This window comes from Strix uralensis, chromosome 12 (assembly GCF_047716275.1).
Source record: "Strix uralensis isolate ZFMK-TIS-50842 chromosome 12, bStrUra1, whole genome shotgun sequence".
Classification (NCBI taxonomy): domain Eukaryota; kingdom Metazoa; phylum Chordata; class Aves; order Strigiformes; family Strigidae; genus Strix; species Strix uralensis.
In genome coordinates, this window is record NC_133983.1 from 19,453,653 (window position 1) to 19,475,983 (window position 22,331).

The 22,331-nt window shown below is 38.8% G+C and overlaps 1 long non-coding RNA gene across 1 annotated transcript in view; it reads right to left on the reverse strand.

Annotated features, from left to right (window-relative positions):
* Positions 1-22,331, reverse strand: part of LOC141948923 (uncharacterized) — a 229,316-nt gene that overhangs the window by 206,188 nt on the left and 797 nt on the right. The gene's annotated exons all lie outside the window — the stretch shown is intronic.

Here is a 22,331-nt window from a genome sequence, read left to right on the forward strand (position 1 = left end):
GCTCCTCACTGCTTGGTTCTTGCTCCTTGTGCTTTTACATAAGGTACACAAGACCCAATTGTCCTTAAAGAAATTACCCTAATCATGATGCAGCCACATCTGAAGTATCAACTCCGGATCATTTCAAAATTAGCATTCTTGAGTTAGTCCACCCAATTTGAATAAATCTTAAAGCATATTTAGCTGGCTTAATCCCCAAACCAGAGAGAAAACTGTTAGATAGAAACAGTTTAAATGCATATTTACTTAAACTGGTTCTAAAAAACCATAAATAATGAGGTCCCAAGGTATTTGCTCACATACATTTAGTCAGCTGTTAGTCAGCCAAAGCACATTAAAGCAAGGTGGCACCTTCTGTTTAATTTGTCATATACTTGGGCATAGAGATGGAAGTCATTTGTTCTTCAAACAACCCCCCAATGTATGCAGAGAGACCGGTTTTACATATATCATCTTCCAAAATACAAGTTTCTAAATCATGTTTCATTCCAGCCCCTAAAAGGCATGGAGAAACACCAGCACTCTCATTAAATACCCACCTCTAATCCCACACGTCTAGTCAGTAGTGTTAATGATCTTCAAAGGCGTGGATTGTGAATAAGTCTAGACATGCTAGGAAGGCAGTCCTGGGAAGCTGAGTGCTAAAAATTGGCAAGAACTGAATAAAGGAATAAACTGTTTTGAGGTGCATCGAGCACCTGCATCGCTATTGTCTTCAGTTGAAGATGTAAGTACTCAGCACCTCTTCAAAACTAGGAGACATTCCATCATTCCAGACTGAGAAGCTTACTGCCAAACCAGACCTAGCCTCTCAGAAGGTGCTGGTCTCTCTGTCACCCACCTGACCCGTGGGCTGAGCAGAAACCATAACTGTGTCTGCTCTGCACAGTGAAGCACAGGGCAGAGGTGTCCTCCTCACTGGCATCAGCCCCTGTTGAACGCTGTCGTGGAGATTCAAGTCCAAAAGCCATATCAATTTGATGCTGTGCCCAGGCTAATAAATGAGCCTGTGAGTAGAGCTTATTAGCCTAGTTTCAGTCCTGTGCTGACTCAACTAAAATACTTCCACTCGTGGCATCTGCATAAACTCTGTTGTTGTGGGCACCTCTTCCAACACATCCCGCTTCACACACATGTCCCATGTCCCAGATGACACAACACAGGAACTGGCAGAAAAGCAATAGAATGCTGCTTTTGAACACATATAAAAAAGGCCTTTATGTTCACTGTTTACTAAACAAATGCTGCATATACAAAGAGCAGAATTCTGTACCTGTGATGAATGAGAAGTATTTTCTAAAAACCAGGCCTCCATATTTTAAGACAGAGAATATAATTCCCTGCTGCTTCCTGCTTCTGTTCTCGCTTTAATATACATTCTCTGTCTGAGTTTTCTCTTAAATATTTTTGGGAAAACAATGACATGAATTCAACTTGATATTAACATTGCTATTTTTGTTACAAATAACCAGAGACTGTTGGTTTGAGCCACTGCACTATAATTCAGAACATCTCAGACTATTTCCAAACTCTCTTTGTGCCTGTCTTTCCATCCATAAAATAATGAAAATAACATTCCTTTGTCTTCTCTGTGTTGCCATTTTTGGAGTGATTATATAGCACCTATTGTAACAGGTCTCAGGTGTGGTAGTTAGGGCTTCTCTAATGGATAACAGCAACACAAAACAAATAAAAACCTTCCAAATGGCCTTTTGTAGGTATTTGTCATGATGGCGTTAAGAAAAAATACAGAGCAAGTCAATACTTTAGATTTTCTTAAACTGAACTGACAACTCAGAAACTCATTAAAATGACATGCAGTTATTTTTGAATACTCATCCAAAACTATATTGTTAAAAAATTCTGCATTATAAATACTGGTCAGGACTGAATTTGTTGTCCAGCTCCACAAAGACAGCAGATAAGATACAGCAGATAAGAAAATTGAAACTGTGGAGAGAATATTGATTTTGAAACATAGGAAGAAACAAAAGAAAATGTGATATACTACCCTAGCAAGAAAGCAAAGACACGGGTATCTCTACACCTTCCAACAGAAGAGAGCAAAAATGCGTTTGTATAGATTCATTTAGTGTCCCCAATATCCTGTTCAGAAGTGTTTCACAATGGTTACGTGTTTCAGCACCTAACCTCTCGGGCCTGGCATAGAGCATACAATCCTCAAGGTGACATCCTTTTGTATACACATAAAGAAATGCATCAAATTATTATATTTGCACTTGAAATAGTCCATTTTCAATGTTTTCTGAACACAGTCAAATTGCACACTTGTACAAATAATTACAGTTCTACGGATCGTTCACACAAAATACCTAGGTCATTTGAACAGACATCGTCAATTTATAGTGACAACTTACGGGGATGTGGTTCTACCAGCTACATCCAGTCACAGAAACCTGCTGCTTTTAACTTACTTAGGATTTTCACCAAATCATTTAAGCCCAACTCTCATAGAGTTTAAAATTTAAAAATAACAAAACCCAGCTATGCCATCAGCTGAAACTGAGAGTCTTCAGACTGAACTAGTTCAAATGATATGATACTTTCACTTAATTTAGCTCTCCTTCTATTTTTAGGTAAACCACTTCATACAATATTCAAAACATAAAAATATGATCAAATTAGAAAGTTAAGCACACCATGTGGGAAGCCAGAAACCATGGGTTACATTACCAGGTGAAGTTTATTTCTGTCCCCTTTCCTATTCAGTCATTCTTACTGTCTTCTGCTGTGCTACATTCTGCAAAAAATAAACTTAACTAACTAGCAAACGAAGCAGGAAGCGGCAATAAGGCCAATTGTAATGGTGTCAATATTATCAGACTAATTAAGTATAGAGTTGGACAGAGGGAATCTCTCAGAACATAGAGTTCCATCAAATTTAAGCAGCTTGCAAAGTTAGACAGATTTTACTACAATTTTACCTGAAAGTTTTGTTTTGAAACACCTACATTTTGAATGGTCTTGTGTTATAGAATACAGTAACACAATTGTGTACGCTTTTCAGAATCTTTTCCCCTTTTTACTTCTTCTTTGCTCAACACAGCAGTACTAACTCAGGGCCCATCTTAGGCTTATAGGTACAGAAATCCTGGCTCTTGTCTTGACTATCTCCTGTCAGGCTCTCTTATTTTTCACCCCTGTTCTTCTGGCCAGTGTGAACTTGAATCCAAAAGACATATCAGATTTTTCCCATTATTTCTTTGTATGGTTAGCTACTCTGCAGCTCTATTCAGGTCTTCTTAAGCCTTCCTTTTGTCCGCCTGCCCCACTTTGTACCTCCTGGGACAAGCAGCACATCAGCTCTACTCCACTCTTTGTCAACAACCAAAAGCAGTAGGTAAAGCTCTTTATTCCTAAATACTCTTTTAAGAACAGGCCAGAAAAAAGCAGGAAAAAACGACCCCTTATGCACCTGACCTTGCTAAGTCTGGAGACAAAATCCAGACAGTTAGAGACAAGTATGAAGGACAGAACTGGCAGATGGTTATAGGCTCTAGGGAGGAAGGGTTTAGGGGAAAACCCTTCCTGACTTGCAGAGAGAAAGCAGAGTGTGGTTTGAGGAGGTAGGAGTTAGAAAAGTGACACTAGAACAGGCTGAAGGGCAGAGCTAAGAAAGGCTGAAGGGCAGACTTAGTAGGGCAAAACTGCCCCAGAGTCTTGGGGCTGTGCCCACGTAACAACGCCCACAGGAACAGGTCTGATTTCGGCTCTGGAAAGCTGCATCATTCAGATCAGCCGATGTAAGAGATGAGACCAGCTGCAGCACCCCAGGACCACCTCTCAAAGTATCTGAAAACATTAATGGTATGTCTCCAATACACTAGAAGGCTGAAACTTCAAAGAAAAGAACAAGAACTCAGTGTCTTTTCAGAAAAACAGGTGATTGTTTTGGAACATCCGACTCAAAATTTTTAATCTCTTGAGGCTAGCAATACCAAGAATATACCCTTTTTACCTAGTATCTGGTACCTACTGCCTGGTATTTTCCCAGCTTTGTAGTTTCTGCTTTACTTCTTCTCTACTGGACTTTCCTCACTGCATCAATATTGGCATTTTCAAGCCCAGCTGGGGAGCTCTGATCCTCTGCTATGTCCCTGAAAGCAATCACTCACACCATGAAGAAGGTCAAGCATTTTTTTTTCCCCCAAAGAAAATGCCAAACATTTTTCTTTGTGAAGAAGTCACAGTCAAAGGGGGAGGAAGGAGAGAGCATTTGCCTCAATATGCAACTAAGTCAAATTTAGAACCTCAAAGAGGGAATTTCCCATTAGCACACAACTCTAAGAAGCACACCAAACCTGAAATGAGGCTGCTTTAAGAAGGAGACACAGGAAGCTGCAACCAGAAGCAAACAGGCCTTTCAGCTGGTGATGTAAAGCACGAAAAGACACTCAGGCATGATCCAGAGCCTGCTGAAATCCGTGTCTTTCCAACAACTGTCAACTTTGGACTCAGCACACCCAGACGTTCTTTGCCAAAGTGAATAATGCTGCAGTGGTTTACAAAATCATGAAAAAACAACTAGACATTGCTGATTGTAAGAGAGAAAAAAAAGATAATGGCAATTAACCACACAGAAGAGATCAGCTTTTGTGGACAAAACAGAAACTGTATTGGCAGTAGCTTGCTCAGAAATGTGCCACAGATGTACTTCAGCATCGGGCTACTGGGATTCTGTCACAGTTGTCTTTTTGGAAATAAAACAAATCAATAGCTAAGAAATTACACTCCACATCAGATTTAGGGGAATTCCTCTCCTGTGTGGAGAAAGGATATACAATCATCTCATGCTGGTCTGGGATTTCTAAACACAGAATTAAATGCCACTCATATCATAATGCTTACATAGTAGAATTACTGCTTAGTGTCACTTTAGAGCACATGACAATGGTATTAACAAGACAGCCATTACAACTGGCTAAGATCCATTTGAAGTTTTTCTTTTTAACTGTCTAACAGTGCCACATTGTCATATTAATTAGCAGCATTAAGCAAATGACAGTCCATGGAACACGTTCAGGATAGGTGTGGGTCTGAAAATAAACAGCTTTATGCGCAACCAGCAATCATTACTTACATAAGATCACCCCCCAAACCATAATAACATACCAAATTTCAGAAGAAAAAAATTGGAGATGTAATTGTCACTTATGGATAAATGTGTTTTGGTTTTAAAAGAGCCTGAATGATTGTAATGGATTATCTCAAATCGCATTGCAGCTGTAATATTTAAAAAGCTCTAGCTGCAATGTTCTAGATTATAAATTACGTTTGATTTCATTTTTATCATTCTGAATGGATTATGATTGAAATGAGTATGTAAAGTAATTGCCCATGCATGCCATGCGCCACCCTCCCCCGCCCCCAGAATCTCTTGTAAACAAACCAAGGTAACTCAAGGGAATATTCAGGGAAGAAAAGTTAGTAAATGAAAAATACATCCTTTTGTCAGTGTCTGTAATTTTTCTGTATTCTTTTGCAGCCAATATCTGCAGTATCTTTCATTAGCAGAACAGTCAGTGTCTGCAGCTATGGGTTGTGGAAACTAATTATTATGTTTCTCCAATAAAAACTTCTGTTCTAAAGAAATTCATTCAATTGCCACCTGTTTTGTACTGATTTACTCTCATTTTCATTTTTAGAAAAATCTGCCATGCCCAGTAAATACACATATATATTCATGAAATCCACCTGCTCCCTTTACTTCACAATAGAACTGATTTGGCATGTGTTTTCTGTTCTATTTGAAGGTGTCACCATGCTCCGTACATTTCATGATAAACACCTTCAAAAACTGTGTGGCTTTCTGTTTGCTTTGTTTGAGGAGGAAGAGGGGAGAGGGCTCAGTACTCAGATGAGAGCTAGGCTACCAACTGATTGACAGTGTAATAAAATATCCCAATCTTTCTTTGTAATCTCACACAAAATAATGTAAGTTGGCATTATTTCGCCAAAATGAAATCTGTGACTCTTGACACTGCAGTCACTGCTGTCACATGCAGATAGCACACTTTGGGTCTGGGAGGTCTAGCACTCACTAGCATGCCTCTGGTTTGCTAAAATAGGATTTATACAGGTACGAATATTAATACGATTACAAATATTTACTAGTAACATCACAGGAAAAAAGAACACCAGAGAGAGAATGCTTAGTCATTAGGTGAGTATGAAAAGGCAAGGCAGCCTTCTGGAAAAAAGGTCTAGTATCTAGGAGAAAGTGTTAGACTTCTGCCATTCATTTAGAGACACCTTGGAACATGCATGGGAGTATCACAGGGAGTATGGAAGGTGAGTGTTGGGTTTTAAGAGCAATAAGATCAAGTTTAAAGAGACAGCAGAAAGCTTTTCAGCAGATGCTCAGATTGTTCTTCTGAGTGATTTCCGCCATATTCTCGAGCCCCTTTTGTTCAACTTTTAGTTACCCTTAACCACCATCCAACCTAAACCATCTGCCATTACACAAGCTTATGGTTGCAAACGGCTGTATCTTCTCCACAAGATCAGCCTTATCAGCAAAGCCAAGTAAAGACGCTTGGTGGATGAATGCACCATAATTTTCCCCTGCAGTCAGAGAGTAAATGGGACATCTCTGCACCTGGGAATGTGAGAGGTGGGGCTCTAAATAGCAAGCACAAAAGGGAGTTAACTCATGGGACATTTTGTTAAGAGATGGTCTGCAATGTAAAAAAAACCTGAAAAGCTATGGGTTGAATGATATAAGGTACAACTTCCTTGATAAAGAAATAAACGTATTAAGGTACCTCAAACTTAATAAGGAAAGAATAACCTTTTCCCACTTCCCTTTTTCTGTACCAATCATGGGAGTCCTACACAGGACTAAAGCACTGGCAACTTCATTGGAAATACCAGCATTGAACACATGCACTTCAAACCAAGAAGCTATTCTCAAGACTTTCTCAGGTATCTACAAGTTACTGATCTTAGCAGAACATAAACGGATAACATGCTAATTTCTGTAAAAGCAGATTTAAAATTAATTCCATAGCTAAAAGATTTTTTGAAGTAAAATTGCTGTTATATACATGTGTTACCTGCTATATAGGTTTGTTTCCATGACTCATGTTTGTTTTGATGCCACAGTTTAACATATCATTTTGATCATATCTCAACCCACGCAATCCCACATGTGTATAGTGATTAATAAAAAGAGCCTTGAGATGGGACAAGTATGAACATGTTAACAGAGTAGATGGAATGATCTGTGGCTATAAAAGTATGATTTACTTGATATAAGAGACATTTTTTCACTTCAGGAATTTTCAGAAGAAAAAGGAATTTAGATTTTCATGGTACTTTTTATTTTCTAATTGTGAGGACTCTTCTTTTGAGAGCTTGTCCACTTTTACAGCTGTATCAGTTGGTTTAACAGATAATCGTAACTCTCCCAGTAAGACCTCCTTCTATCTAAAATACGATCCAAACCATGGACAATAGATATTATTTTCTACTAATACTATAGGTAGCAAACCTATACGACACATACGAGCAGGTTATCAAAGTCAGGTCAAGCACCATCTGCCCAAATTTCATTTAAACCATACTAGCTTTTTCAGATGCTCTAAAAACTCCTTTCAGGAACCTGAAATACCCCACCTAATTAATGAGATAGCCAAACCTGCATTCAAAAAGTGGCTTCAAAAAGAGGTGATGGATGTTCTTGTTCAAAGAGCAGGCTGCTGGGTGAGGTAAGGTCAATTCCATGTTCAAACTTCCTGTACAGCAGCGGACAAGTCATTAGGGTCATGATCCAAATCAAAAGTCATCCTTCCATGGACTTTTTTGCACCAGTCACTAAATCTCTCCAAGCTTCATCTCTCCCTCTATGAAATGCACGTGCAAGAAATTCCCACCATACAGGTTAAGATTGTGTAGGAATCAAACCTATAGGACAGCTTCCAGGACAACCTTGGCTGAACATAAGGCCATGCTTTTCCCAACCCACTGAGTAAAAAGTGGAAAACTACACATTTTTTAGGTCATTTGTATTAACAACAGCTTAAGCTGGTATTAGCAAGACTTAGAATGCTTTATTACTTTTTTCTTCCCCATGTATTTCTTGCTGTGAGAATGTCCATCTAAATACCAAATAAATGCACAGTTCCACTTCTTTATTATGGCTTTACTCTCGGTGAGAATAGTCTTAATGTCAAGTGACTTATGCTGCAAAACTAACACTTCTACTATGGCACTTTGCACATCACAGAAAAGCAGTGGTGCAAGGTAGCCCAGGGAGACAGAGGCAGTGATCCACCGCTCTGTAAAATTAAGAGTGCAGTGGTGTGAGAAATCTCCTGATTGGGAGAGCATTGTATGAGTTACTTGAGTAAAACAATTAGTTATATATCCTTACAGCACAAAGTGGAAGCCACCCATTTGTTGTGTAAAATTATCCCCTTTCTTGATTGTTAAAATTGACTGTTAAGAGCTATCATTGAATTATTTTCCTTAGCAATAGGCTTAATTTTTGGTTATTATGTTCCCCACTGTGCTCAGTTTGGATGCCCTGTGACTGCTGATTTATCTCTTAATATGTCTCTATATCAGTGTTTCTCCTCAATAGATTTCAATGCTAGGAGGCCACCACAGGAGACAATTGGGAGTGAGGTGAAGGATAATGTGAGCCATGTCCACTTTTGTCAGAATTCAAATTAAAATCTTGCTCTCTTACATTCTCACATAGCTTTATCCTTCAAGCTGCAATCACTTTCCAAATGTGTACGAATAAAGATACAGATTCAGTACAGCTATTGTTCATTTTTAAAAATTACCCTTTTTTTAATGAAAGTAATAGGGCGGCAGAAAATACGTTCACTTCACACAGCCCTGTGAAAAGCCTCAGCATGCTGCTCTCTGCTGAAGCTGCTACTGAGGAGCAGTAACACATCTGCCTACTCTACACACTTCTGTAGCCCCCCCACACCACAGTATCTGAGTATATGACACGCTTACAATATGCCTGTGAGGCAGGAAAATCCTGCTCTCTCCACTTTCCAGACAGAATCAAAAGAGTAAGTGATTTGCTCAAAGTCACATGGGAAATCTGTGAGAAACAAGGAATTAAACCCAAAGCTCTTCAATCTTACTTCATCTCAGACTCCATTCTTGTACAGTATGTAGCTAAGCACAAATCGGTTAATAGCACATTGACTTAACACTCTCTCCGGTCTTCAGTGAAAAGTGTTTAAGCAAACTTATTTCCTACGGGTTCTAAATAAAATGACACCAGACTTATCTGGTTCTCTAATAATCTAATATCTTATTAGTTACTGATGCGATGCGTTTTATGTCATTTACAGAGTAAACTGAGCACTGAAAATGATGTGAAGTTTCAGCAGTATCATAATCAAAAACTTCAACTTTGATTTGCCTTTGAACCAAAGAGGAAAACCAAGTTCAAATGTAACAGAGATGTGAGTTTAAACATCCTTGGAACGTCACTAACACATGTCAGCATTTCTGCTTCAACTGCAACAGCTCTGTTATGGAAGACGCCTGCCTTCTGTTGCCAACGATGTTGTCTGAATACTAAAAATGCAGAACTAGAAGATGGTCTGATACAGCCCGTTCTTGTGACATTCACATTTCATCCAGATAATACTGCTCCTTCCATTGATGTGGTAGCTTCTAACAGCGATGGCAAGGAAAGGGACATAATATCAGCTCAAGAGGTGAGTCAGATAACTGCCATTTCACTCATACAAAGGATTGCCTTGAACATGAATCTAGGAAGCACAAAAGCAACACATCACAGGCTTGACTTCCATAAGCTGGGTGAGGCCAGACTAGAAGGCCAGCAACAGCATCACTTAAATTGATTGTGAAACTAAAATCTCAAAGACTTTCTCAGTTTGTTTTAAAGGCCTCTTTTATCCTCCACTAAATTAAGCATCATTTCTTGTAAGAGAATGTATATGAATTATTATAGCTAAGTTGGAGACAAAGGGATAGATCACAGGAATTGCAGTAATTTACAACTGTGAATATAAATTTGGCTGTCCTGATTCTCGCACCGTCAGTGAAGAATCAGCTGAGACTCAGAGGGATGGGTCTGACACTAACACTGGCAGATTTCCAGCAGTCTCATATTCTCTAATACCTCTGGATCTGCCAACTGCCTCCATCTCTCGTGCGAGCGCTCTCAGGGATCGTACAGGGATACCTCACTACTCTAGAAAGAGGGAATGGTAAATCAACAAATACAGAAGTTTGCCTCCCATTGAATCGTGGGAATAAAAACCAACAATAGGCTAAAGCAGCTACTCCTGGCCAGCCTGTGGATGCCTCATACCCACAGACAAGTGCTTATGCAAGAAAGTATTTCTTCTTGGAGACAGTACTGTCAGTGTAAATAAGGAGTCTGAAAAAAAAAAATCTCTTTTGGATAAAAATCCTACTGGCAGGCTAAAATAAATTATTATATTTAAAAGTATTAAAAATATGCCAGCATTTTAGAGTGTGCCTGTGTGCCTGCTCAAAGTCTCGCTCTGATTTTTTAGAGTAAGGCTCTCCCTATTTAAAATTTTACTGAGTTTCTCTGCAGTTTTCAAAACATTCTGCTCAGAGCTGCTCTAAAACTGTCTGATTGGACTGTGCAGAGTCATCCACCTTGAAATGTTTCACAGCCATAAATTCAACACAGCTCTGATGACAGCCAAGGAGGTTTTGAATTCTGTCAGAAGCCTGTCCAGCCTCCTGCCTGTCTACGTGCTCAGCCATGCAGTAGCATGGCAAGCGAACTTCTGGGGTTCCTAGGATACTTATTCCTCGTCAGCCACCCCGGCATCTCCAGAGCAGGTGAATGCCTCTCACTGCCTGCAGCAGCCAGCATCCAAGAAGTCAGAACCAGAAAGTCAGAATCCGACATACAAAAAGTAACGAGATCTGGTGATGATTCAAGCTTGTCCTCAGGAAAGCAGAAGTGCCCGAAGTGAGCAAAAAGAACCAAGGAGGGTATGCAGCAATTTCATTATCTAAAATATTTCACAGTAATAAAATACTATGCTTCTCATAATTTTCAGTAGAAAACAAATTCAGTATCATTATCTGAGAAAATATTGCAAATATTTAAGAACAGCTATAATTTATAATACCCATAGAACAGAGGTATTTGCCAAATTTGATCTGTCCATGGACTTTTACTTAGTTGAGCATCTTGTAATACCTATCAACATGTGAAAATATGCTTTAGACTGAAAGGACAATCAGAGTAAACACTTGGTATATAATAGGCCATCACTAAACCTTTAAAGAGCCTTGATAAAAACAGTTATATCTGGTTATTTCAAAAAATAGTGTAGTCTTTGTCAAACAAGATACAAATATCCCTACAGAACAAGCTAAAATTAACCATAGTGACATTACAGTTAATAAAGAGAAGTTATTATTCATTGATATTGATTAAATACAGAATGTATCTATTACAGCTCTATTAGTCAGGCTGTGACCACCATAAATGCACTATTATCTCCTAAATATAAACCTTATTAGAAGAGTTTCCCACAAACAGTCCTAAGGGTAAATTTAATTTTCCTTCAATTATCTTAGGTATGAAGTTGAGAGTTCAGAAAGGTTTTCAATAGGAAAAATTGCTTAAAATTCTCCAGCAGTTCCACACAGGTATTCATTTTAAAACTGCCATTTTCATTGTGCTTGTCTTTAAATTATTTTATCCTTTTTTTGTGTAACTAAGAGACTTTTCATGAGGGTTTTTATTAATTTAGAGCTCTATTTCTAGAGGTATTTTTAAATGGAAAAGTGCTTTTCAAGAGTTTATTGTCCTATATTTAGAAAGACTGTATTTGTAGTAGCATGTTTACATACTACTACTATTAAAACTACTGTTTTACACACACCCTCCCAATCATGTCATGTACTTAGGTATACAAATAAATGTAAAAAATTACATTCAGTAACAAGGAATCTGTGTATGTTTCCTTTGACAAGGTTTGCTGTAGGTTTGCTTCTCCATTTTTAAGTGGGATTACTCTATGTTCATGATACCAGAGGCAAACCAAAGAAGCATCCACAGCTTTCCCAACAGCCACCTCCCCATTCTTCAGAGTTTACAAGAGTGAGGCCATTATAGCTTCCCCCGTGATGATCCTGTAGTACAGGGCATACCTGCTTTCCCTGAATAACAAATCCTCAAAGATTTTAAGTATGATCTGTTCCAAGAAATCAAACTGGGCTTTAATCTGCTTTTACCAGAAATGGCTATTTTGCCATACATATGTATGCAAATGTGTGCATATCTAACGTACATATGTATTTGTATGTGTATATAATACATATCTATATAAAAACCACGTATGAGTCATGCATCCTACATGCATACTTACACATATTACAGCAGCTACAAAGAAGCTCAAAGATGGAGCTACAGGCAGGCTTGTGGACTGCCCGTAGTGCCCATGGTTTGCTCTCCCTGAGGACTGCTTTTGGTGTGATGTTGCCCCCAAACCAAATGAGGAGAGCTTGATCGATTCATTACTGTTCGCAGCAGGCACCCAAGCCAAGGGACCTGGTGGCACGTGGATGACTGAAGGCACCAGGAAGACAGAGGTTCGAGCACTCGGAGAGGAGGAGCTGCAGCTCCATCCAGCCAGAAACATCAGCTCTCAGCACAGCAAGAGGTAACAGCTCAGAAGATCCAGCTATTGTAACAAAATGGAAAATGCTAAAACGTTCTTGGGGACGGCTGCTCAGGCTGACTTGCTGACCAGACACTCACAAAGAGATTTCCGGCTGTCCCAGGAAGACTTTTGTCAAGGGTTTTATGTTAAAAAGATGAGGAAAAGAAAGAACCAGTTGTTAAAACTGAAGCTATACAAATTCAGATTAGAAATAAGTCACATGCTATTAACAGTGAGGTTAATTAATCATGGGAGAACCTTACCGATGTTGTGGAGGATTTCCCAAGACTGGATAATTTAAAAACCAGCATGAACTGTTTTTCTAAAGCATATGGTCTCATTCCAACCATAAGCAAAGTTAGTGGATATGAAGCAAAATAGAAGGGAGTTGTATGACCTGTGTTATGCAGGAGATTGAACATGCTGGTCCAAGCAGCCATTCTTAATTTAAACTTTGTGGGGAAAAAGGATTGTTTCACAATGTGCAATTAATAAACATCTATTTACTGAATTGATATGAAACTTTTCTATACAAGATGCCATAAAATAATATTAGCGAATTAGGCACATTGTTTTCCATAGAGGAAGTTTCTTTTTACTGAAATGTATTGAATTTTTTTCTTCATGAAACTTTAAAGAAACTGCAGAAAGTTCACCAAAAAAATTTTCCATCAAGTAAGAGGTGAATTTTCAGCAGGATAATACAAGACATTTTAAAAAAAGGAGATAATTTCTTTTACAGACAAAGTTATATTTTATCAGAGAAAAATATGAATGAATAATGGAGCACTACTTGATTAAATGCAGTAGAATAAAGAAGCAATAGAATGGGCAGAATAATATATGCAGGACCAGAGCATCTGTATGCCATCTTGTAATAAATATGGCAAGAATAAACATTAAAGAGGCAATGGAAGTGGGTGAAGAAGTGTGAAAGACAATCAGGGATTTTTTTTTTTTTTTAAGAGTATGTATAATACATCAGCTCTACTGGAGGACAGAAGAGATTCAGACTGAAGTTATGTGAAGAGGGAAATTACAAAAAGCAGGAGGCACAACTGGCAGGAAAGGCTGAAGCTTAAGTGCTTAAGACAGGTGAGATGTTACTGAGCAGATAAAGCAAAAGAGATGGGTGAAAGGCATAACAAGACATCTGAGAGGGTGACAGCATAATTTGCTGCAAGGGTTGGTGACATATGAAAGGAGGCAGCAAGCCTGCCACTATATTACTACATACTAATTTTCAGTCTGTTTGGTTTGGGAGAGAAAAAAAATGGGTTTTTAACAATTAATTTTGCATTAGATCAATCAAACAACAAAGTCCATGGAGAGGTAATTTGATAGATCTTTCAGTAACACTCAGCTGTCCTGACTCAGCCTGGTCAGTATTTTTACTGCAGGAGCATCCACACTGGTTTTCACAAGGCTGCCACACAACACGACAGAAGAAGGACAAAACTGGTCACTGCTTTTGGTTAGCTCTACTCGGCCAGAAACCACAGCTGTGGAGGGAGAGTACAGGGTATGCACCCAAAAGTATCCTGCTGCAACTTATTCTGCAATGTGGAAAACAAAATTTCCACTCATTATCTAAGCTAGCTGCCCAGAAGAAAATGCATTGCTTCATGAAGAAGGGATGAAGTATTTTACTTCTTCCCTGGGAGAAGGGAAGGAATCAGGATTTAATCCTGTGCCTGGAGCAGCACTTATACTGGGACAGACTGTAAAGTTACAGCCTGGTCCTACCCAGTGGCAAAAGAAATTGTTTTCTCATGAAAAGAAAAAAGAGATACTTGTTCAAATTTTTGTAGCTTCTTATTAAATACAGTCCACTTGTCAGAACAATAAAATTCAGTAAGTTACCACTAACCATGCTATCTGAACAGTTTAATTTTATGCCACAAAAAGCACTTGCATCTGCTGATTAAGATCTATTTCCACTTAGCACCTCATGACAGAAGTTACCTGGAGTTAGGAGGGAGGCAGAGAATTTCTTTTAATAAAATATTAATATGAATTAATTCAGTGGTAGTAGTAATTGTTACTGAGTTCATTCTTCAAAATTCCAATTTTAATTCACCATTCCAGTGCTTTATTACTGACTTTTTACAGACCTTGTGAAATGAATTATAGCAAAATCTCTGCAGGATAAAGAGATGTGCTGTATGAATTCTCATCATCACAAAAAATCTGAACTGCTCTGTTTACAAAATTGTACCTGATCCTTCAGTGTGTCATCTAAAAGCCAAGTAAATCTGTACTGTAGCTTGAATTAAGATTTCCTGTTTTAATGTAAATATGAGGAACAATCAGTAAACACTGCAGTTTTGTATAATTAAGAGAACAACGGAAATGATATAGTAGCTCATGGTTTCTAAAGTATGTTACACATGGCACTAACCTCCTTCAGACAGCAACAGGCTCATCCTTGACACTCATCCCCATCTCCTCCCTTCTCCCATCACCCAGTTACGCACACATACAGAAGTGGTAGTACAGGGCAGGTTATACGCAGAGAGGTGACTCACAGATACCAATTCTAAACAGCCACAGACTGATGGCTAGAAGCAGCAATCAGATTTGGCTGGCAAGAGCTTCTGCTAGTCCCAGCTGAGGCCAGCTGGAGAAGGGGTGCCCAGACCAGTGCAGTTAAGTAATCTGTATCTCTGCTGTGTTGGGTGTTACGTCTGTAAAATCCCTGAGCCGCAGCTTTTGCTCAGTCTGTCTCATCAGGACTGGTGGCTTCTTTTATCAGCTCTGTCACTGACTCATTTTCTGACTGTGGGAAATTAATTTAGTTTTGTCTGTACTTCAGTTTTCTCAGTTGCAAAATAGCAATAAACTCCTTTATATACATGTGTATACACAAAGACATACACACACTTTTACCACTCTAAGAGGGTTTTTTAGCATGTCTTGCATGTTGAGATCGTTAGCATCAGCGATTTACAATGAGTGCAATATTTTAAACTTCTTGGCACACTTTTTCCATATACTGAAAAGTTGTCCAATAATCTGACCTTTCAAAAGCATCATCAGATTCCAAGCTAAAAGAAAAGTTATTTGAACATTAGTTTAAATACAAAAGTGACTAGGATATGAGGTATAGTCAGATCTAACTAATCACACATGTAACATTTTTGTTAAATATAACATCATGTTATGTATGCATCTCCAGGCACTCCAAAGACAGAAAACCACACTTAGCCTTTCAGCTTCATGTAAATAGAAATTTTATCCAAAATATTCAGTAGGAGAATTATGGGTACCACTGGCTATTTCTTTTTTTTAAAAAGTAATTAACCCTTTTTTGGGGCTAAATATTTTATTCATTGGCGATGCTGTTTTCCAACTTGTAGAAGAGGTTAGAGAACAGATGCTGCATTAAACTCTTACCTTTCCTCAAGAAAAGACACGGGAATAATTTAGAGGCAGTGTTTCTGAACTAATTGATCTAATCATAACTTCTCAATTTTTACTTCGCATTTCTTGTATGTCAGATCTGAGGGCAATTATTCTGTGTTATATATGCATTTGGTGGAAAGAAACTTGGTAAGTGATTCAAAAAATTCTAGACATTCCTTGCAACTTAAATTAGTCTATGATACTGTGAATTTAAAGTCAATTAGAAACAAGTTTTGAAAAGACAATAATTAATGATCCCGAGAAAGCCAGATAGCCAGGCAAACGCTCAGATAATACTTGCCTAATCTATTTTATTTATTTGGGTATTTATATGGCAGTGATTAACCCTGACATCATTAATCTTGAATGAGCAAGGAAATGTTTAATTTTCATTATTTTGCTTTCAGTATTTGCTTCTGCTTCTACAAACACCTCAAGACATTTAGCGTCTTGCAAATGCTTTGGAAAATAATTTGTTGCTAATGACTCAGGCAGATTTTTTTGTTTGTCTCCATTAATGAACATGAACATTGAAGCTAGAAAACAAGGGCATCTTTTCAATGTCACTGGCAGTGCTATGTCACCTAAAGCACCTTACATTTGAGTTCACATTTGGAGAACTCATCACACCTTGACATTCTTGAGGAAATACTGCAATCCCATGAGTACTCTGCAAAATGCACCCATCCCAGCTAAACAGGTAGTGTCTTATGTGTAAATTGTACCACCAGGTACCTTTATCAGACACACGAACAGTTACACAGTACCTGAATAACCTTTGAGCCTCCCATGACAGCTGATTTCCATTGGCCTTTGGCTTCAGCCCAATATTTTTTTTGGATGATTATTACTTCACATTACGTACTGTGTATTATAAAGCTTGCTGTCTGAAGTGGGGGTTTTGTACAGTGTTCTCAACAGGCTTGATGAAAATCCCACTGAAGCCAGTGAAGAAATTCCCATTGACTCTACACTGGATGAAGGCCAGGAAAACTGCTCTGTGCTGTTATTTTTGGTTACTATCCACGTTGCTTCACCTTTTATTAAGCTGCATATTATTCATTCACCCAGGAACTTTAAGTACAGAATTCAGTCTCACAAACAACTCCAGGTGTCCATGAAACTCAAAGACAAGAACTGACACCCCAACTTTTCACAGGAACTTGTACAAGATACTAAACTGCTTAAAATAAAATAAAACACAGATGCAGCAAACTTTCAGCTTTGCAGTTTTCATGAGAGCCAGTTGTTGACATGTGTATCCCTAATTGCACTGGGACTCACCTTCCTAGCATGGTTGTTAAGAAAAAAAAATCCTGTTAAGTAATGAATGCAGCTTGCAGAAATACTGCCTCATGGGATAGGAATATAAAGGAGAAGCTGGAGTCTACGTATACACAGAGGAAAGGGAAATCAGAAAGGAATAAGAAAGAGCAAAGCTGGAGTAGGCGGGCTGGAAGTGATGAATAAAAAAATTTGAGAGAGAAGGTAGGGACTGAATGTGAATGAGTAAAAGGTACCTGTGTGGAGTATTACTCCGACCTTCTTCCAAACGTCTTTTTCTCCCCGCCCACCCCCGCCAGCTAATAGGACTAGGTTTTGTGAACCCAATCTTGTTATTCTATGCAGGTTGAAAACTTTGGGAGTAGTTCAACTGTTATATCTTCCCAGTAGAGCTCACACACAGCTGTGTTTGGGTCCCAACTGCATTGGATCCAGGCATGTTCAGCAGACCTGCCAGCTCTCCCAGTGTGGATACTAGTCTGTTGCTTACAGCAGGAAATCTCTCTCTCTGCTGCTTTGAGCAGTGACTGAATAGATTTGTTCAAATGCTGGATGTCTGGATATCCTGAACAAATGGCCATTTCACAAGAATGCTGAATCACACATGCAGAGAGACCGCTGCATCAACTTCATTGCCCATACGTTACAGAGTCTGTGTGCAAATGTGCAGTATGTCTGACCCAGCTGGGATGTGTCAGATTTACTCTGCATGGATACATCAGCTGTGCAGCAACCGTCACTGAACCTAATGCTTTTGGACCTGCCAGCGCTGGTAGGTACATCTAAGCTTTGCTTGGCCTAAGGGGGCTCCGGCATTGCTTTTACCTTGGCCTTTCTTTAGCACGTGACTCTCCTCTCCACTATATACTTTCAAGTGATCCACAAACCCTCCCTTTCTTTAGCTGTCCTTTCTAGGTAAGCATTTTCCCTCCTTTTTAGCTGGTCCTACGGCTAAAAATATCCCTCCTATCAACAAGGTAAAGCCCTCTGTGTCTGCTCCCTTTCTCAGAGGTTATCTGCATTCCTACCTAGAAGGCATCTGTGGTACTGAAGACTGAGTTTTAACACACAGTCTTGTAATCCAGTTTCCAGGGAAATTACCACCTTCTAAGTAACTGAGGAGAAACCTGACAGTCACGTTTATTTAATGATCAGCTATTGCACTGTCCATTGCTCAGACTGGAATAGGTTCTAATGTTTACTGACCCTCCAATACCACCAGCCTGTAAAATGCATAGCCTGTCAATGATTACATATCCACAGGGGAAAATATTATCAGACAGTAGCTTCATAACCTCAGACAGAACTCAAAGGTAAATACAATCCTGAAAATACCATGTGATCATTACATAAAACACAAAATGTCAGATTATCATTACCCTATTATAATAATTCCTCCTGGCATGGAAACTGATCTTGTCCCACTTAAACCAATTTGAGTTTTGCTATTGAATTCAATGAGTGGAAGATAAAACCTAGAGAGGGAACAGAGTAAAAGAAGGAAGATGAAGACGATTTACCATTGAGCACATTGTAAACCCTTAGTTTTTCTTCTGTTCATATGTAAATGTTCAGGATGGATATTCAGAAAACCTGTATGACCTCAACGAACTCCTGGACTCTCTGGGTGCCAGAAGGATGCTCATGACCAACTGGAACATCCCGACTGCTCTGTGGGCGTTTGCAGTAGTTCTGTTCCAGCCTTCTCGCACTCCCCTCGAGACTCATCTGTCTCTGACATTAGCAACAAGGGAGATAGAGCAGCTGGGGAATCAATAGGGACAAGCTGAAAGTCATTTACAGATGTTAGCCGAGAAAATGGGAAACCCGCAGAGCTGGGTAGTGTACGCAACTCTGTATCTCAGAGTAGGTGTTCTCCTCTAATTAGAACCAGAAATGTTTTCTAATAATTTTCAGCTTTTGCTGTGAGCAACAGCACCTAATCTCAACAACTGCTGACCAAATAGTCTAATATTCCTGACATGGAGATTGTAAACTCTCAAAGAAAAAGAAAGGAAAAAGCACTATGGCACAGTTCCAATTATCTGCAGAAACAAAATCTACAGCATTTTCTGCATGTCAGTTTGTCATAGCACCACACAACAATGGTTTCAGATGAACACAGGATGTTTATGAAGATTGGAAGAGGGCAACTGAGTTACATCAGCCTTAAGTAAGCTCAACTAAATCCTAAATCTAAGAATAAATTTACTGATGAGTCTGTCCCACGCCTCTCCTTGCTTCACCCACTTCACTGGACTCCAGCCAGTCTGTGATCATTGAACCTCCTCACAAATAAACAAACAGAACTGAATCATAATTATACTAACCATCCTCACCACCATCCCAGCCCATCCTTGATGTCAGGTTTGGGAGTATGACACACCAATACCATCCACAGACGTCTATTTGTTCCTAATCTTATAATTTAAATTGATCACCTGAGTAAAATTACACCAGAACATATTGTACTTGCAGGATGAAAGAAGCACTCAGCAAATCTATGTATACTATATCCTTGACAAATTGCCTATCAATTAGATTTGTAACATCACACTTCTTACTACAGCCTATAACTGAATTCACACCTTGGAAAAACACTACTTGTTACCCAGTTCACAAAACCTAGTGTAATTTTTATTTTAATAGTTCTTCTCCTGCTCATGGATAATAATTAACTCAAAAAATTACAACTCCTTTCCTCAGACAGGTTGAAACAGATCAGCTTTTAAATTTATCCTCCAACTATTTGGTGGTATATTCCAAATGCAGTTTGTTCATATACACCATAAATCCACACTAGTTTCATAATGACCAATGTGAAGAACTATTTTGACTAAAAGAGACAGTAAAAATATGAAAATGAGTGAGAAAAACAAGACTGAACTTAACATTTCCATAGAAATAGGCCTAATTTTTAAGATAGTTGTGTATAAAACTGGTGTGATTAACTAATCTTAACACAGAAAGTAAAATTCAAGTATTAATTGCAAGTCAGAAATCTACCTGGCCTCTGGCACACACCTTTCTTTTGTATATGTGGTTGCATAACTCCATGCTAGGTTTCTGCAACTGCATTTTCACATGTCATTAAAAAAAAAAATAATATTTTTGTTAAGTGTTCTGTTTCCAAGACTGGCCTTAATCAGCCCTGTAATGCCTTCACAGCAGGCTCTCGCTCTCAGCCCTCTATTAAGGCTATAATTAATTCTGCAGTTCTAAATGTTCCACAGCTATAATTTATTTATGGGTCCAACATTTTCCTCCCATCTGAAATTAGATTTTCAGCTCTTTAGTTTTTTCTAAATCTTCCCTTGATCCTTCTCAGTATATATGGCTACTACATTTAGTATTTTTATCTCTGACATCTTCAGAAAAGGCCTCTGGTAGAGTACTTTTCTGGTCGAGTGCATTGTGATAGTGTCACCCAGAGTAAAGGTCTGTACTAGTTATTTGCTCTGAAAGCCTGAGTCACTGCTATCATTTGCCTTTCCTTGTTTTGACTTGTCTTGAACAATACAGTAATATTTCTATTATCACCATATATCACTCATTTTCATTACTCTCTTTCCTAAAAATTAAAAAACAATGTTAGAAGTGCACATCATGCCGTCCTGAGCTTTCTGAGCAAGGGAATACCAGGACCCCAATATTAAAAAAATCAGTAAATAATCACTGTAATGTAATAGATTTATTTATTTTAGACACTACATAAACAGACCAATCATGGTAAGTGGTTTAGGACTTTATACACACTCACAAAAAGCCAACAAATCCTGACCAAGCTGTCCAGCCAGCACACACACACATCCCAACACAGCGCAAAGGCACTGCTGCAGCCCCCACTGCTGAGTGGAATAATCCCCTCAGATAATCTACCAGCAAAATGATCCTCAACCGTTTCTCTCTTAAGATTAAGAGCGTGCATGTCTACTAGCATCTCAAAAATACTTATTTTGGAAACAGTTCTACAGATGTAAGCATGGGAAGCACGTATTTTTCAGACGTTCATTTCTGCAGCCACTGTTTTCATGCAAAGATAGCACGGCCCAAGGGAGACAAGAGCTGTAAAGCCTGCTTTCTTTTTTCAGTTCTGTCGCTGGCATGTGGTGCGAAACAGCACGTTTTACTTCAACTTGGTCATTTGTGCAGTGCCTAGCACAATTAGGGCTGGAGACTGGGGTAACTCATCTTATTATCTGTATAAACTGTTATATACCTAGCAAATGCTGCTTGTATCCTGCATCCCTCTGACACACACACTAATGCTGACCCATTACTATCTGGTCAGCGTAGTTGATACTGGAAAGCTCAAACTATCCCAACTAAAAAGAGCAAGAAACATTATGACTTTTTTTTTTCCCCAGTAATAGGTATTATGCAACTCTATCTGAAGCATTTCCTTGGAAGTCTCTCTGTTGCCTCTGTACATGCCTTCTCTGTTCCGAGACGGAGAACAGCATCTCCTCTGGTATTCTCTCTTACCTAAAAACTACCCATCCAAAACACTCATACAAGCACAGCTTCTTCTGTTTCAAGGGTGGGGAAAAGAGATCTGGTATGCCAATGCCTGGCTGTCAGAATACTTCTCATCCTCACTGGCTTACATCTACTGAAGAAATGATCCTCTGTGTCTTTACACATTATGTCAGGGCACAACTGACAATATTATGGGAATTACGTATGTAGTGTAACAAGAGTTATGTTTGCTGATCATGTGTTAAGAAAACAGGAAAGTGACTTGGTTCAGTTTCAAGTGTGTAGGCAAACCAAAAACCTATTCCTAACTGTCAAGCAACCATATCATAAGCAGTCTGCCACAGTGACGAAACCATGCAATGCCACAATGATCTGGAGTCTTCTTTCCAGGTTTATGTCAGTCACATTTATTCTCTCAGCTCAGAAACACATTTGGTTCAGAGAAAAAAACAAGGAATAGCTTTAAATGACTCATTTATACCTCAT